Source organism: Budorcas taxicolor, chromosome 18, assembly GCF_023091745.1.
Source record: "Budorcas taxicolor isolate Tak-1 chromosome 18, Takin1.1, whole genome shotgun sequence".
NCBI classification, from domain to species: Eukaryota; Metazoa; Chordata; class Mammalia; order Artiodactyla; family Bovidae; genus Budorcas; species Budorcas taxicolor.
The window spans coordinates 47,526,932-47,544,349 of NC_068927.1; the positions used below are offsets into that span (position 1 = coordinate 47,526,932).

The 17,418-nt window shown below is 44.5% G+C and overlaps 1 pseudogene; it reads left to right on the forward strand.

The window, feature by feature from the left end:
- The first annotated feature begins 3,967 nt into the window (after positions 1-3,967).
- On the forward strand, positions 3,968-5,600 carry LOC128063935 (etoposide-induced protein 2.4 homolog; annotated as a pseudogene).
- The last annotated feature ends 11,818 nt before the right edge of the window (positions 5,601-17,418 follow it).

Below are 17,418 nucleotides of genomic sequence, written 5' to 3' on the forward strand. Positions count from 1 at the left end.
AAATCATACATCTGACAAAGGACTTGTATCCAAAATATATAAAGTGAAAGTGAAGTCACTCAGTCATGTTCGACTCTTTGTGAACCCATGGACTGTAGCCTACCAGGCTCCTCTGTCCATGAGATTTTGCAGGCAAGGGTACCGGAGTGGGTTGCCATTTCCTTCTCCAGGGGATCTTCCCAACCCAGGGATCGAACCCAGGCCTCCTGCTTTACCGTCTGAGCCACCAGAGAAGTTAGGCTATAAAAGACCCTCAAACTTAACTGTAATAAAAACTTAAGCAATCGTTTTAAAATGGGCAAAAGAGATGAACTGATCCTTCTTCAAGGGGGATATATAGGTGTTAAGTAAACACATGAAAAGACGTTAATTCTCACAAACAGCAGCCGCCACTGCTGCAGAATTTGACTCCAATCGTTTAATGACCCCTCTCAAAGCACCTAAAGCAACCCAAGACTCCTAGGCTTACATCACTCTTTCCTCAAGCGGCGCTTTTTCCCTCAAGGCACCTGGGGAATAGATCACCTGAGAGAGTAGGAGGAGCCTGAACCCCTACAGACCAATCAGCAGCCACTTGAGTACTGGCTCCCCCAGCACACACAACCTCCAATCAGCCAATAGAAGTGGAACTACAGAGGCGGGGCCTGCCTGGTCTCCATGGTAATCCCTGGCAGGGCGGAGTGGGAAAAAGGCTCTACGTAGCCCTGGTAGTACCAAATCCAGGTACCCTAAAGGAGGAAGGTGGGGGGGATTAGAAGAGGTAGGGAGAGAATTTATGGAGTGGCAGGTGCCAGGAAGAGAGTTAGGAGGGGTAGGGGAGAATCAGGCGGAAGGAGAGGTTCATGAGCGGGCAGAGAGGGTTTATTGAGAAGAGAAGTAGTTAGAGACAGGACAAGTTTAGCAGAACAGGGGGGTTGTGTAATTAGTAGAGGAAGAAGGAGTTCAAAGCTGGTTTCAGAAGTAGAAAGAAGACGTTAGGAGGACTCGGGGCAGGTCTTTATAAGGGACAGAGAAGAAGCTATGAGTGGATAAGAAGAGACTTCGAGTTTACAGTTGCTTAAAGAAGGTCTTAGAGGAGCCAAGTGAGAGGATATGGGCGTGGGGGATAGATGAGGGGAAGAGTTTACAGGTGAACAATAAGGGTCATAACAGGACCATGATAAATGCTTAGGGGCAAAATGAGTGATGTTATTATAAAAGGGACAAGCAGAGAGCTATTAAAGACATTAACGTATTATAGGGTGAAAGTCTTTAAGGGGACAATGGAGGTTTTATATATGAAATGTGAATGTGTTAGTGCTGAGTGAGGATCTTCTCAGAAGGGTGGTTTATAGGAACAGAGAAAGTTGCTCGGGGGACAATGAGGGTGTTCATGGAAACAATGTATTACAGTGGGTCAGCTGAGGTACAAGGAGGTCAAGTGAGAGTCCTCAGAGTCAGAAAGAACTTTAGGGGGACAGTGGAAGGCGTCAAGTGAGACATGCTGTAGCGAGCAGCAAGGCAGTTGTAGAAGACAGGCATGGGCTTACAGGAGATGGAAAAAATGTTACAGAGAACAGAGGGGTTATAGGGCATGGGGTGGGGAGAAGAGAGGGTCTGGGAGTTATGGGGTAAATGGATTTATTTAAATGGATAGTAAGGTTTGAGGGAATACAGCGTGAGTTCAAGGGAGTCTGTGAGTCTTTTAAAGAGTGTCAGTGAAGATTTTATAGGAATCAAGGACAATCAAGGAAGGAAGTTACAGGGAATGGTAGGGTCCAGAAGCCATACTGAGCCATAACCCACTCCCTTTCCCCAGGCATTTGAAATTATGGCTGAGACCCCCGCCAAGGACTACTTCATGCTGGCGATCGTGGCCTATATCCTGTGCTTTCCTTTAGGCGCTGTAGCCTTGTACTATTCTTCCGAGGTGGGAATGTGCGTCGTGTCAGTCCTCACCTTCCCCTCCCTCTCCATCCTGGTCCTGTGTGTGTGTGTTAGTTGCTCAGTCATATCCAACTCTTTCCAACCCCGTGGTCTGTAGCCCGCCGGGCTCCTCTGTCCATGGAATTCTCCAGACAAGAATACTGGAGTGGGTAGCCATTCCCTTCTCCAGGGGATCTTCCCAACCCAGGGATTAAACCTGGGTCTCCTGCATTGCAGGCAGATTCTTCACCATCTGAGCTACCAGGGAAGCCCTAACCCTGGATAAATTTCATCCATATTCTCCATCCTGCTGGTTCAGACCCCACCCTTGCAGTGCCTTCACCCCCTCCAATAACCCTTTTAAGCTCATCTGTTCCTGTTCTGTCTCTCCTCTCAAACTCAGACAAGGCGCCACAACCGTAGGAATGAACGAGCCTTGGCAGTCAAGACCTCCCGCAAAGCCTTCAGTTATTCAGTGGCGGGAATTATTGTGGCATGCTTCGTTGCTGTCAATATCTGGATTATATTTGTAATAGGCACTTTTAAACGGTAACCTCATCTCCAGCTCATGAAGAAAACCACAAAAATATACAACGGCGTTACTTACCGAGGCTCTCAGTATCCATTTGGGCCAGTGTCTGGTGTGCCAGGTGTTCTAACTTGAAGCACCGTGAGGTGGCTGATGGGGGAAGGAAGTGGTAACTCAGGCAGCCTGTTGGACCAGAGCTCAAACCAACCCTGGGACCCTGCCAAGGGAGTGGGGCTCATGGGAGATAGTGTAGGGCACTGTTTCTCTAGGGCAACCTCCCCTCCTGCCCACATACATGCCACAAACCTGTTTATGTCAACCAAGGGCCTTGACTGAGCTGCCTGACTTTGGGAATACTGCAGTCAACTTCAGATCAAATCCCCACCCTCCCAGAACTTACAAACCAGGGGCGAAGACATATCACCAGATAGTGACCATCCACATTAGAACTATCTGTAACTGGGGAAATCCAGTGCTGGGTATTGGAGGCTGAACCTAATTTGGACCTAATCTGGGGTACTTGTGGTCTATCAGGAAACCAGAGAGTCAAGCAGCTGTGAGTGAACTGACTAGAATTCAGGCCAGGTAGGATTGTAGAGTTTCCATAACAGCTATGGTTGCCTCCTCCCCCCACCAACAGCATTGTTTGCTATTTAGGCATCAGTCAACAATACTTTATGAGCACCTACACTGTCTTGGCCACTAACTGGGAAAGCAACAAAGCAAAATAAATCAGACCTCTTTCTAACGGAGCTTATGCTCTAGTGAGAAGAAAACCACAAACAAATAGACCTCTAAGTAAACAAGGTAATTACAGGGAATGTAAATTCTATGGAGAAAAGTATCACAGGGTAATAAGCTAAAGCAATGCCAGTACTGGTCCAGCAACTATTAGTGTTAATTACAGAAGATAGGTGCAGAAATTGCCAGTTTAGTTCAGTTTAGTCGCTCAGTCATGTCCGACTCCTTACGACCCCATGGACTGCAGCACGCCAGGCTTCGCTGTCCATCACCAGTAACTGCCAGTAGGTATGTTGAAAGTGAAAATGTTAGTCTTTCAGGCCTGACTCTTTGTGACACCCATGGACTGTAGCCCACCAGGCTCCTCTGTCCATGGGATTCTCCACTCAAGAGTACTGGAGTGGGTTGCCATTCCCTTCTCCAGGGAATCTTCCCAACCCAAGAATTGAACCTGTGTCTCCTGCATTTCAGGCAGATTCTCTACCTTCTGAACCACCAGGGAAGCCATATGTTGAAACTTGCAGCAATTTGACATTGTCATGGAATCCAAGTATAAGATCAAGAATCTTGTTTCAATTAAAAATTAAAAAATAAAGAGTCTTGTCTGGTTGAACCAAGTATAGGCCAGAGTATGGGTGCAGCGGCCTTGGCCCCAGAGCCACGGGAGCAGGAGTGGGTGGCGGGGGAGGTTGGGCTGGGAGGAGCTGAGCGGGTCCGCGTGGGGCGAGAGGCCCAATTAGATCTGGAGCCCGGGTGGCAAAGCATCTGTGTCCCTCACAATGAAAGGTCTGGGGACACCTCTCTCTCCTTTGTGTAGTTGATAGTTTGGGCAGTGGGGAAATGGCTTACAGTGTCACAACCTTTCTGCAGGACCCTGCCAGGGGAATCAAAACCTCCATCTGGGGAATTTGTACCATCCTGAAGCTAAATGCTCGAATTCAACAAAAGAGAGAGGAGCAGTGTCCAAGAAAGGCAAGCAGTGTCCTGGCTCAGAGGAGAGCCCAGAGCACTGAGAGGAAGCAGAAGAGTGAACCACATGTTGTTAGGAGAATTTTTCAGTGCTGCACTTGGAATGGTGGAGTTTTCTGGTTCAATATCCTCTTGTGTCATCACATGTTTATTCCTGTGCTTCAGTCAGTAGTGGCCCAGATTATTGGTGATTCCATCACTACACGGGGATGTTTGGTCATGGCTGGAGATTTCCCCCGGGTCAACTTTCAGAGCTCTCTCGGTGCACTCCCTCTTTGCACTCACCAAAGTCGTAAGCTCAATTTGGTTCCATGATATAGCTGACCTGGCATCCAAGGTATCAGGAAGGAAGCCTCCCACATTCTCTGCTGCTACTGCTGCCAAGTCGGTTCAGTCGTGTCCGACTCTGTGTGACCCCATAGACAGCAGCCCACCAGGCTCCCCCATCCCTGGGATTCTCCAGGCAAGAACACTGGAGTGGGTTGCCATTTCCTTCTCCAGTGCATGAAAGTGAAAAGTGAAAGTGAAGTTGCTCAGTTGTGTCCGACTCTTAGCGACCTCACGGACTGCAGCCCACCAGACTCCTCCATCCATGGGATTTTCCAGGCAAGAGTACTGGAGTGGGGTGCCATTGCCTTCTCTGCCCACATTCCGTAGTGTAGCAAGATAATTGCTGACATGCTCTTCAGCCTTTCGCTGCAGGCTCTCTTCTTCCTCCAGGGGATGTTTGTGAGTCTCTCCCATCTACCTGGTTAGTCTGGTTAGTCTTCTGCATATGTCTCTTTTCTACTCACTACTCACAGTCCATGGAATTCTCCAGGCCAGAATACTGGAGTGGGCAGCCTTTCCCTTCTCCAGGGGATCTTCCCAACGCAGGGATTGAACCCAGGTCTCCCGCTTTGCAGGAGGATTCTTTACCAGCTGAGCCACAAGGGAAGCCCAAGAATACTGGAGTGGGTAGCTTATCCCTTCTCCAGCCTATCTTCCGACGCAGAAATCGGACTGGGGTTCAATTCCTGCGAATTCTGTACCAACTGAACTATCAGGGAAGCTCTACTCACTATACTGCTTCAATGGATGGTTCCATAAAGGAATTGAAATGCATCAGCTGTTGTCAAATACAGAAAGGAATTGGCCTTGCTTTGGATTTGGTTTGCCCCTGGCTTTCCTCACAGCAAGGCAGTCCTCCAACATTGTCAGTGGCTGCCTCTTCTCTTTCCTCTTCCCTTTATTCCTTATCAGCGCCAATGAAGCAAAGATCCCTGGCAAAGCATACTTTTTCCAGTTGCACCTCTTCTCCTTAGTGATTTTCTTAAGCAGCAGACTCTTCCACAAGATGGGTGAACCTGCAGTAATTTCCACTTCTGCAGAATTTCTTCACCACACCCATCTCCTGCCCGAACTGAAGGCTGCTGCGGGGCCCCTGAGTCAATCACCTGCCATCTGGAGGAGCTAGGAGGGATCGGAAGGACACCACAGCAGCTCTTTTCCTAGTTCACCTCCATCCCCTCCCAGGGAAGGCGGGGCCCACCATGCCAAAGGCCCTAGACACGTTCCCTTCTCTTTGAGGAATCCGGACTTTTGTCTCTGGCGCACGTAAGGCAGAATCTTCCTGACACCACTAGGGACTTTAAACACTGGTGAGTCTGAAAGGACCTCAGGCTTTTCTGCAGCTCTTCTCTAACACTTGCCAGCCTCATGCCTGGATTGCTTTGAATACTCTTTCTCCCTGCGCCATTTCCTCTTCCTCCCACCCTTCCTGCCTCCCACCACCCTTGGATGAATGGATTTTTGTGATTCTGGCTGCTGTATTTTGTAGATCTATTATTTTTGTTTTTCTGTGATGCACATATATTGGCTGTGGGAAGGACAGGAGGCTCTGCTGCTCCTGGTCATTCCCTTTTATAGCCATCACTGTCTTGTTTCTTTAACTCAAGTTAGATTTTGGTCTCTTGCTCCACTGCAAAAAAAAAAAAAAAAAAAAAGGAGAAACAAGCCTGAAGGGTTGGGACAGGGAGAAAGCCTGCACAGCCACATCTGCTGGGTTTTGAGGAGTGATTTTATTTCTTCCCCTTGAAGGAGAACAGCTTTTTTCACTGGTACATTTAAAGCTCACTTGACGATAGGGAGGTACCAGTTTTGGAGAAGTGCCACTGCAACATGGAATGCTCAGAGAGCCTGACTGTTGGCCACTACTAGGTCTGGCTGGTATTTCAAAGGAATATTGGGTGCTGCAAATAGGAACTGAACCGGTAAACTTATTAAACCCATTAAACCTGGGGAAAAAAAAAAAGTACAGCCCCAAAGTATCAATCCATGACAGACTGGAGAAGACAGCAAAAACAGATCCTATACTACAATCACAAATAGTTTGAGATGCAATGAGCTAGGGGACACTGAGGTCTAGAAAGTATATTTTTTTGGGTCATGCTAGTGGCTGTAGTAAATATACTAGCTCACAAAATAGAAATATATTTCACATTCCCAGAACCTCAAATTTGGGCATTTCAAATGACCCACAAATAATTCAGGGATCCCATCTCCTTCTATTTGGTAATTCTACCATCCCCAGAGGACTGAGTCCTTTGAATTCAGGTAGAAGTAGACAGTGAGATTCCCAACTTGATTTTTAAAAATCCTTGGCCTGCAAGTGAGCACTTGTACATTGTTGGTAAGAAGGTAAACTTGGACAACCACTATAGAAAAAAAAAAAAGGAGGACCCTCATAAGTATAATTTATAGATTAATTATGATTGTCTATCAACTGATGCAACAATTTCACTTTGGGGCATATGTCCTAAAGAAAGAAAATCACTGCTTCAAAGACACATCTGTTCACCCTTAATCATTGCAGCATTATTGACAATAGGCAAGATAAGGAAACAATTCAAGTGTCTGATAAAGGATGAATATCATCCACATAAAGAAGATGTGATTCATGTACAGAAAGGAATATTATTAAGCCATGAGAAATATGAAATTCTGCCATTAAGACAACAGAGATGGACCTTGAGGGAACTACCATAAAGGAAACAGGTCAAACAGAGAAAGATAAATACTGTATGATACCACTTACATATGTAATTTTTCTTAAAAATATATTCCTGTAGAAACTAAAACTAGAATGATGGTTGCCAGGGGCTGGAAAGTGGGAGGGAAAGGGACAAGCTGGTAAAAACTTTTTAAAAAGTAGAAAATTTCAGTTACAAGGTGAATAAGGTTTGAGGGTCTAATATATAACCTTATAACTACCATTAACAATACTGTATTGTGAACTTAAAACTTGCTAAGAAAGTAAGTCTTAAGCATTCAACACCCCCCCAAAAAATAAAGAGGTAACTGTGTAAGCTAGCAGATGTATTAATTAATTTGATTATGGTAATAATTTCACTACAGATATGATACAAATGAATAATCATAACAAAACAGAAACAGAGTCATAGATACAAATAGTTGCCAAAAGGAGGATAAGTGGAACAGGTAAGGGAGATTAAGAGATCCAAACTTCAGTTAAAAAATAAGTGAATCACATCTATGTACATCATGGGGAATATAGTCAGTAGTAATGAAATATCTTTGCACGGTGACTGATGAAACTAGACTTATCACAATGATTATTTTGTAATGTATAGAAATATAAAATCACTATATTATGCACCAGGCATAGGTCAATGATGCTTCAAACAAACTCATAAAAAAGAGATCAGATTTGTGGTGACCACAGGATGGGAGTGGAGGAGGAGGAACTAGATGAAAGTGGTAAAAGGAAGAAACCTCCAGGTATAAGACGAATCATTACTAGAATATTACATACAATGTAATAATATAATCAACACTGCTGTAAGTTCTATATGTAAATTGTTAAGAGAGTAAATCCTAAATCCTAAGAGTAAATCATCACAAGGCAAAAAAAAAATGTTTTTTCTGTTATTTTGTATCTGTATGGGATTTGGTTTATTGCAGCGATCATTTCATGATGTAAGTCTGATCATCATGCTGTACACCTTAAACCTATGCAGTGCTGCATGTCAATCATATCTCAATAAAAATGCAAGAAAAAACACATACATACATATATATTCCTAGAATTGGTAACATGCATTTAGAAGATCACAGGGTACAATATCAACAAGCAAAAATCTAGGATATTAGCCAGTGCTAGCAATGAACAATAAGAAAGCATATCTTTTTAAAATACCATTTTAAATCATTTAAAAAGCTAGTAGAGTGTATATCTAAGAATTATGTGTATGCACTGTCTATTTAAACAACAGCAGCTGACGAAAGACATAAAAGAAGACTTAAAAGCGTTCCCACGATCGTTAGTTGAAAGGTTCAACATCTCAAGTAGATATGAAATTCTAATACTATTCCTATTAAAAGACCAACAAAATTGGTAGATCTAGACAAGCATAGTCAAAACAATTATGAAAAATAAGAATAAAGTTATAGAACTCATGTTACCCAATTTTAAGAATCATTATAAAGCTACATTAATAAAACAGTGTGGTATTGGCAAACAGATAAATACATAGGTCAACAGAATAAGGAATGCAGAAAGAGACACACAATAAATATGATCAATTTATTTTAAAAAGAAGCCCAAAAGCAATTTATGAAAGAAAAAAGGGTATTCATGGTGTTTAATTGGATCATTATAACCAAAATATAATTAATCTCAACTAAAACCTCATGTCTTATACAGATATACTCAATACAGACCATAGAGCTAAATGTACATTGTAAATCTAACACTTAGAAGAAAACATAGGGAAAAATCCTCCTGAGTTAAGCTAAGAGTTCTTAGACATGATACCAAAAACACCTCCATAAAAGAAAAAAAAGTAATTTAGATTCCCTCAAAATTAAAAACTTTTCTCTGCAATGGACGCTGTTAGAAAATAAAAAGATTAAGCTACAGACCCAAAGAAAATACTTTCAAATCACATATTTGATATCTGGATTCAAAATATATACAACCCTCAAACCTAACTGTAATTAAAAAAAAAAAAACTATTTTTTAATGGGAGAAAGACCTGAACTGACACTTTATCAAAGGGGATGTACAAGTGGCAAATAAGCATGTGAAAAGCTGTTCATCCTTGCAAAGATCACCCTCCACCTGCCACTGCTAAATGATCCCTCTCAAGGTGTCTGAAGCAACCTAAGACTCCTAGGTTCATATCACTCTTGCCCCAAGCGGTGTCTCTCCCTTGCTGGGACTGATCAATCATCAGAGAGACTAGGAGGAGCCTGAACTCCTTCAGAGCAACCAGCAGCCAGATGAGAATGGGCTTCCTCAACCCTAACACACAACCTCCAATCAATCAGTAGAAGTAGAATGATAGAGTATTTTAGGTAGGAGGTGGGGCCTGTCTGGTCTCCATGGTAATCCCTGGCAGATTGCAGTGAGGGACAGCCCCTGTGTTACCTTAGTAGTGCCAAACCCATATGCCCTAATGGAGGTGAGGGGGGCAGGGAGAGAATTTATGGGGTGACAGGAGGGAGAAAGGGAGTTAAAGGGAGTAGGGAATGAAGGCTCAAGGAGGGCTTCATTAGAGGGCAGAGAGTGTGTAGAGAATTATTCAAGGAGAATGGATTTTGGAGAACTGGAAGGTTGTAATTAGTGGAGGGAGAAGGAATTCAAAGGATCACCAAGCTCATTTTAGAGGCAGAGAGAAGGTGTCAGGAGGAACAGGTTAGGTCTTTAAAAGGGGACAGAGAAGAGGCTACAAGTGGACAAGGGGAGGACTTAGAGTTTATATTTGCTCAAATAACATCTTAGAGGAGCCAAGTGAGAGGATATGGTGGTGGGGGAAAGGGAAGAATTTACAGGTGAACAATAAGGGTCATAACAGGACCATGACAGATGCTTAGGGTCAAAATGAGTGGTATTATTATAAAAGGGACAAGCAGAAAGCTATTAAAGACATTGGAAGTGTCATAGCGTGAGAGCTTTTAGGGGGACAACGGAGGTTTCACACATGAAAAGTGTGTTAGTGTTGAGTGAGGGTCTTCTTAGTAGGGTGGTTTATAGGGACAAAGAGAAGGTTGCCTAGGGACAAAGAGAAGGGTGTTCATGGAAACAAACTGTAACAGTGGGTCACTTGAGGTACAAGGAGGTCAAGTGAGAGTCCTCAGAGTCAGTAGGGACTTTAGGGGAACAGTGGAAGGGGTCAAGTGAGACATGCTGCAGAGAGGAGCAAAGTAGTTACAGAAGACAGGGAGGAGCTTATAGGAGATGGAGAGAAAATGTTACAGAAAACAGAAAGAGGTCATAGGGCATGGGGGTGGGGAGAAGAGAGGGTCTGGGAGTTATGGCATAAAGGTATTTATTAGAGTGGGTAATAAGGTTTGAAGGAATATGGTGTGAGTTAGAGGGAGTCAGTGAGACTTTTAAAGAGTGTCAGTGAAGATTTTATAGGAATCAAGGACAGTGAAGGAAGGAAGTTACAAGGAATGGTAGGGTCCAGAAGCCATGCTGAGCCATCACTCACTCCCTCACCCCAGGAATCTGAAAGTGTGTCTGACGAGGCCCCCAGTGACCACCTCTTGCTGGCGATCTTGGTCTATCTCCTGTGCTGTCCTTTAGGCAATGCAGCCTTGTCCTGTTCTTCCCAGGTGGGAATGTGCGTCATGTCAGTCCTCACGCTCCGCTCCCTCTCTATGCTGGCCCCGACCCTGAACCAATCTCATCCATGTTCTCCATCCTGTTGGCTCAGATCCTACCCTGCATCCTTGCAGCACCTTCACCCCCACCCCCCGGCACCCCCCACAGTAACCCTTTTAAGCCCATCTATCCCTGTTCTGTCTCTCCTCCCAGACTCAGACAAGGCACCACAACCATAGGAATGAAGGAGCCTTGGCAGCTGAGACCTCCCACAACGTCTCCAGTTTTGCACCAGCGGGAATTATTATGGCATGCATCGCTGCACTCAACAGCTGGATTATATTAATAGCCACTTTTAAAGGGTGACCTCATCTCCAACTCATGAAGAAAACCACCAAAATATACAACAGTTATTAACCTAGGCTCTCAGTATCCATATGGGCCAATGTCTGGTGTGCCAGGTGCTTTAACCTGAAGCACCTTGAGGTGGTTGACGGAGAAAGGAAGTGATAACTCAGGCCAGAGCTCAAACCAACCCTGGGACCCTGCCAAGGGAGTGGGGCTCGTGGGAGACAGTGTAGCTCACTGTTTTCCCAGGGCAGTCTCCCCTCGTGCCCAAATACATGCCATAAACCTGTTTATGTCAACCAAGGGCCTTGACTGAGCTGCCTGACTTTGGGGATACAGCAGTCAACTTCAAATCAAATCCCCACCCTCCCAGAACTTACAAACCAGGGGGAAAGACATATCACCAGATAGTGACCATCCACAGTGGACCTATCTGTAACCAGGGAAATCTAGGAGGGGATAAAGGAGGCTGGACCTAATCTGGGTACTTGTCGTCTATCAGAAAACTAGGAAATCAAGCATCTGTGAGTGAACTGGCTAGAATTCAAGTCAGGTAGGATTGTAGAGAGCTCCTATTACAGTTACGGTTGCCTCCTTTTTCCACCAACACCATTGCTTGTGATTTAGGCATCATTCAATAATGCTTCCTGCTGCTGCTGCTGCTAAGTCGCTTCAGTCGTGTCCAACTCTGTGCGACCCCATTGACGGCAGCCCACCAGGCTCCCCCATCCCTGGGATTCTCCAGGCAAGAACACTGGAGTGGGTTGCCATTTCCTTCTCCAGTGCATGAAAGTGAAAAGTGAAAGTGAAGTCGCTCAGTCATTTTCGACTCCTAGCGACCCCATGGTTTGCAGCCTACCAGGCTCCTCCGTCCATGGGATTTTCCAGGCAAGAGTGTTGGAGTGGGGTGCCACTGCCTTCTCCAAATGCTTCTTGAGCGTCTACTGTTTATCAGGCATGATAACAGGAACTAGGAATGCAAAAGAGCAAAAGAAATCAGACCCCTTTCTGATGGAGCTTACAGACAGAGCTCTGAAGAAACAAGATAGTTACAGGGAATGTAAATGCTATGGAGAAAAATTACACAGTGTAATAAGCTAGAGCAGTGCCAGTACCGGTCCACTGACTGCTAATGTTAATTACAACAAGCTAGGCAGAAATTTACAGTAGGTGCATTGAAATTTACAGCAGTTTGACAGTGTCATGGCCTCCAAGTATAAGATCAAGAGTTCTGTCGTCTTGAACAAAGTATTACTCAAAAGGATCAATACACGACAGACTGGAGACATATAAAGCAGATCCAATGCCATAGTCAAAACTAGTTTGAGATGCACTGGGCTAGTGGGCACCAAGGTCTAGAAAGTGTACTGTTTACAGTCATGCTAGAGGCTGTAACAAATAAACCCCCTCAAATCAAGAGCTCACAAGATACAAGTTTATTTCACATTATCACAACCTCAAAATGTGGGCATTTCAAGTGACCCACATATAGTTCACTAATCCTATCTCCTCCTGCTCGGTGATCCCACCATCTCCAGAGGGCTCAGAGTCCTTTGAACTCAGGCAGAAGAAGACAACAAGACATTTGCTTTTCAATTTTATTTATTTTTGCCTGTGCTGGATCTTCATTGTCGCACATGGGCTCTCTCTACTTGTGGTGCGTGGGCTTTTCATTGCAACGGCTTCTCTTGTTGCAGAGTAGGTGCTCTAGGGCATGTGGCCTTCAATAGTTGTAAAGTACAGGCTGAGAGGCCCTGTGGCTTGTGGGATCTTCCTGGACCAGGGATAGAACCCATGTCCCCGATCTTGGCAGGTGGATTCTTAATCATTTGACCACCATAGAAGTCCTGCACCAGCTTTTTTAAATCCCTGGCCTGAAAGTGAACACTTGTACACTGTTGGTGGGAATGTGAACTTGGACAACCACTATAGAACACAGAACTGAGGACCCTCAAAAATATAATTTAGATATTAACTATGATTGTCTATCATATGATGCAGCAATTTCACTTTTGGGCATATGTACAAAAGAAATAAAATCACTGCTTCAGAGAGACATCTGCTCTCCCTTGATCACTGCAGCGTTATTCGCAATAGGCAAGATAAGGAAACAATTCAAGTGTCTGACAATGGATGAATGGATAAAGAAGATGTGTTATATGCACGGAGATGAATAGTATTAAGCCTTGGGAAATATGAAATTCTGTCAATTAAGACAATACAAATGGACCTTGAGGGAATTACTGTAAGTGAAATAGGTCAAATCAGAAAAATATAAATACTGTATTATATCACTTATATATAGAATATTTTTTTAAAAAAACATAGAAACAAAATAGAATGAAGGTTGTCAGGGGACAAGGTAGGGGAAGGTAGGGGACAAGCTGGTAAAAAAAAAAAAGTAGAAAATTTCAGTTATAAGGTGAATTTGGTCTGAAGGTCTAATATATAACATTGTAACTATGGTTGACAATACTGCATTTTGTACTTAACATCTGCTAAGAAGGTGAATCCTAAGCATTCAACACTCCCCCAAAACAATCAAGAGGGAGCTGTGTGAGCTGATAGATGTGTTAATTAATTTGATTATGATAATAATTTTACTACCAACATGATACAAATGAACAATCATAACAAAACAGAAAAAGAATCATAGACACAGAAGGGGGTGTGGGAAAAAGTGGAATAGGCAAGGGAAAACTAAGAGGTACAAAGTCCTAGTTAAAAAGTAAATGAATCACATTCATGTACAGTATGGGGAATATAGTCAGTAGTAACGTAATATTTTTTATGGTGATGGATGATAACTGGACATCACAGTGATTATTTTGTTCTGTATAGAAATATCAAATCATAATATTGTACACCAGGGATAGGTAAATTATACTTTAAACAAGCTCATTATAAAAAAAAGGAGACCGGATTTGTGGTGACCAAAGGAAGGGAATGGGGGAGGGGGTATTGGATGAAAGTAGTAAAAGGTATGAACTTCCAGTTATAAGACAGATAATTACTGGGATATAATGTTGTTGCTGTTGTTCAGTTGCTCAGTCATCTGACCCTCTGCGGCCCCATGGACTACAGCACACCAGTCTCTTCTGTCCTTCACTATCTCCCAAACTTTGCTCAAACTCATGTCCGTTGAATCGGTGATGCCATCCAATCACTTTATCTCTGTTGTCCCCTTCTCCTCCTGCCTTCAGACTTTCCCGCATCAGGGTCTTTTCAAATGAGTCAGCTCTTCACATCAGGTGGCCAAAATATTGGAGCTTCAGCTTCAGCATCAGTCCTTCCAATTCAGGACTGGTTTCCTTTAGGATGGACTGGTTGAATCTCCTTGCTGTCCAAGAGACTCTCAAGAGTCTTCTTCAACACCACAGTTCAAAAGCATCAATTCTTTACTGCTCAGCTTTCTTTGTAGTCCAACTCTCATATCCATACAAGACTACTGGAAAAACCATAGCTTTGACTAGATGGACCCTCAAGGCACTCCTGGAATTGATCAGTCACCAGAGAGAGTAGGAAGAGCCTGAGCTCCTTCAGACCAATCAGCAGCCTCCTGAGTATTTGGCTTACCCTAGTCATCACACACAACCTCTAATCAGCCAATAGAAGTAGAAAGATAGACTAGGAGGCGGGGCCTGCCTGGTCTCCATGGTAATCTCTGGATAGTGAAGGAAAGGCTCTATGTAGCCTTGGTAGTAGCAGATCCAGTTGCTCTAATGGGGTGTTTGAAGGGGCAGGGAGAGAATTTATGGGGTGACAGATGGGAGGAAGAGAGAGAGGGTGGGGGGAATAAAGAGGGGAAGGTTCATAAGGGGACAGAGACAGTTTTATAAGTAAAGAAGTATCTAGAGGGAGCACAAGTTTAGGAAAACATGGAGGTTGTAATCAGTGGTGGGAAAAGGAGTTCAAAGGATCACCAAGTTGGTTTCAGAGGTAGAAGGTTTCAGCTGGGGACAGGGCAAGTCTTTATAAAGGGATAGAGAAGAGGCTTTAAGTGGAAATGGAGGGAACTTTAGTTCACAGTTGGTCAAATAACAGAGGAGCCAAGTGAAAAGTTATGGTGTGAGGGGGAGAAGGGAGAAGTTTATGGATGAAAATAAGGGTCATAACAGGATCATGACAGATTCACAAGGACAAAATGAGTGGTATTATTATAAAAGGGACAATGAAATGAAATGTTAGTTACTCATTCATGTCTAACTCTTTGCAATCCCATGGACTGTAGACTGCCAGGTTCCTCTGCCTATGGGGTTCTCCAGGCAAGAATACTGGAGTGGGTTGCCATACTCTTCTCCAGGGGATCTTCCCAACCCAGGGATCAAACCTGCATCTCTTACGTCTCCTACATTGCAGGCAGATTCTTTACCATCTGAGCCAGCAGGGAAGCTATAAAGGGGACAAGCAAAGAAAACTATTAAAGACAATAGAAGTATTATAGGGACTTCCCTGGTGGTCCAGTGGCTAAGACTCCTTGCTGCAAATACAGTGGTCCTAGGTTCAATCCCTGGTCAAGGAACAAGATCCCACATGCTGCAACCAAAAATCTGAAGTGTCACAACTAAGACCCAGCACAGCCAAATAAATAAATTTTTAAAAAGACATTCAAAGTATTATAGGGTGAAAGATTTTAAGGGGACAATGGAGGTTTTACACATGAAAAGTGTTGAGTGAGGTTCTTCTTAATTGGGTGGTTTATAGGGACAAAGAGAAGGTTGCTTGGAGGACTATGAGAGTGTCAATGGCAACAGAGCATGACAGTGGGTCAGTTGAGGTACAGGGAGGCCAAATGAGAGTCATCAGAATCAGTAGGGAATGTAGGGGGACAGTGGAAGGGGTCAAGTGGGACAAGCTGTAGAGATCATCAAGCAATTATAGAAGACAGGGAGGAGCTTACAGGAGAAGGGGAAAATGTTACAGAGAACGAAGAGGGATTCTAGGGCATGGGGGTGGGGTGGGAGGTTGCTACCAGGTCTAGTGGTCAGGGAGGCATCATAAGAGAGAGGGAGATGTTACCGGGAGACAGTGAGAGTTTGCAAGGGCCAAGGGGGTGGTCAATGAAGAACTTGTAGGAACCACAGACAGATGTGTTGGTGTAAAAAGGGAGGAGGTCAGAGAGACTATGAGAGACCAGAAGCCATACTGAGCCATAACCCACTCCTTCCCCAGGTGTTTGAAATTATGTCAGAGGCGTCACCCAGCGAGGACGACATCATGCTGCCAACCGTGGGCTGCTTCGTGTGTTGTCCCTTATGCACAGCAGCCATGTTCTACTCTTCCCAGGTGGGAATCTGCATCTTGCGAATCCCAACCCTTCCCTCCCTGTATCTGGCTGTGACCCTGAACCACCTTCTTCCTTGTCCTTCCTCCTTGATTTCAGGCCCCTACCCTGGGTCTGTACACTCCCAATGGCTCACTCCCATTCAGTAACCCTTATAAGCTCATCCATTCCTGTTCTGCCTCTCCTCTCAAACTCAGACAAGATGCCACAAAAATAAAAGGAACAGTTTTGCGGGGACAGTGGAAGGGATCAAGTGAGGAATGCTGTAGGAGTGTGCAAGGCAGTTAGAGAAGATGGTGAGGAGGTTGTAGGAGGCAGGGAAAGGGTTATAGAGAACAGAGAGGGGTTAGAGGGGGTGGGGGTGGGGTGGGGGTACATGAATTCTAGGGGACATCAAGGTATTATAGTAAGGTTAAAGGGGGTATGGCACAACTAGTGGGGGTCAATGAGACGTTTTCAAAGAGTGTCAGTAAAGATTTTATAGAAGCCAAGCAGAGTGAAGGGTAGGAGGTATTGGGAATCATAGAGGCCAGAAGCCACACTGAACCATAACCCACTCCTTCTCCCCAGGCTTTTGAAATTAGGTCTAACAAGCCCCCGAGCGACCACCTCTTGCTGGCGATCTTGGCCTATCTCCTGTGCTGTCCTTTAGGCACTGCAGCCTTGTACTATTCTTCCCAGGTGGGAACGTGCATCACGTCAGTCCTCATCCTCCCCTCCCTCTCCATGCTGGCCCTGACCCTGAACCAATCTCATCCATGTTCTCCATCCTGTTGGCTCAGACCCCACCCTGAGTCCTTGCAGAGCCTTCAATCCCTCCAAGAACCCTTTTAAGCCCATCTGTACCTGTTCTGTCTCTCCTCCCAAACTCAGACAAGGCGCCACAACCATAGGAATGAACGAAACTTGGCAGTCAAGACCTCCCACAAAGTCTTCAGTTTCGCTGTCTCGGCAATTGTTTTGGGATGCATCATCATACTCCTCACCATGAGTGTATTCCTAACAGTCTTACTTAAGCGGTAACTTCCTCTC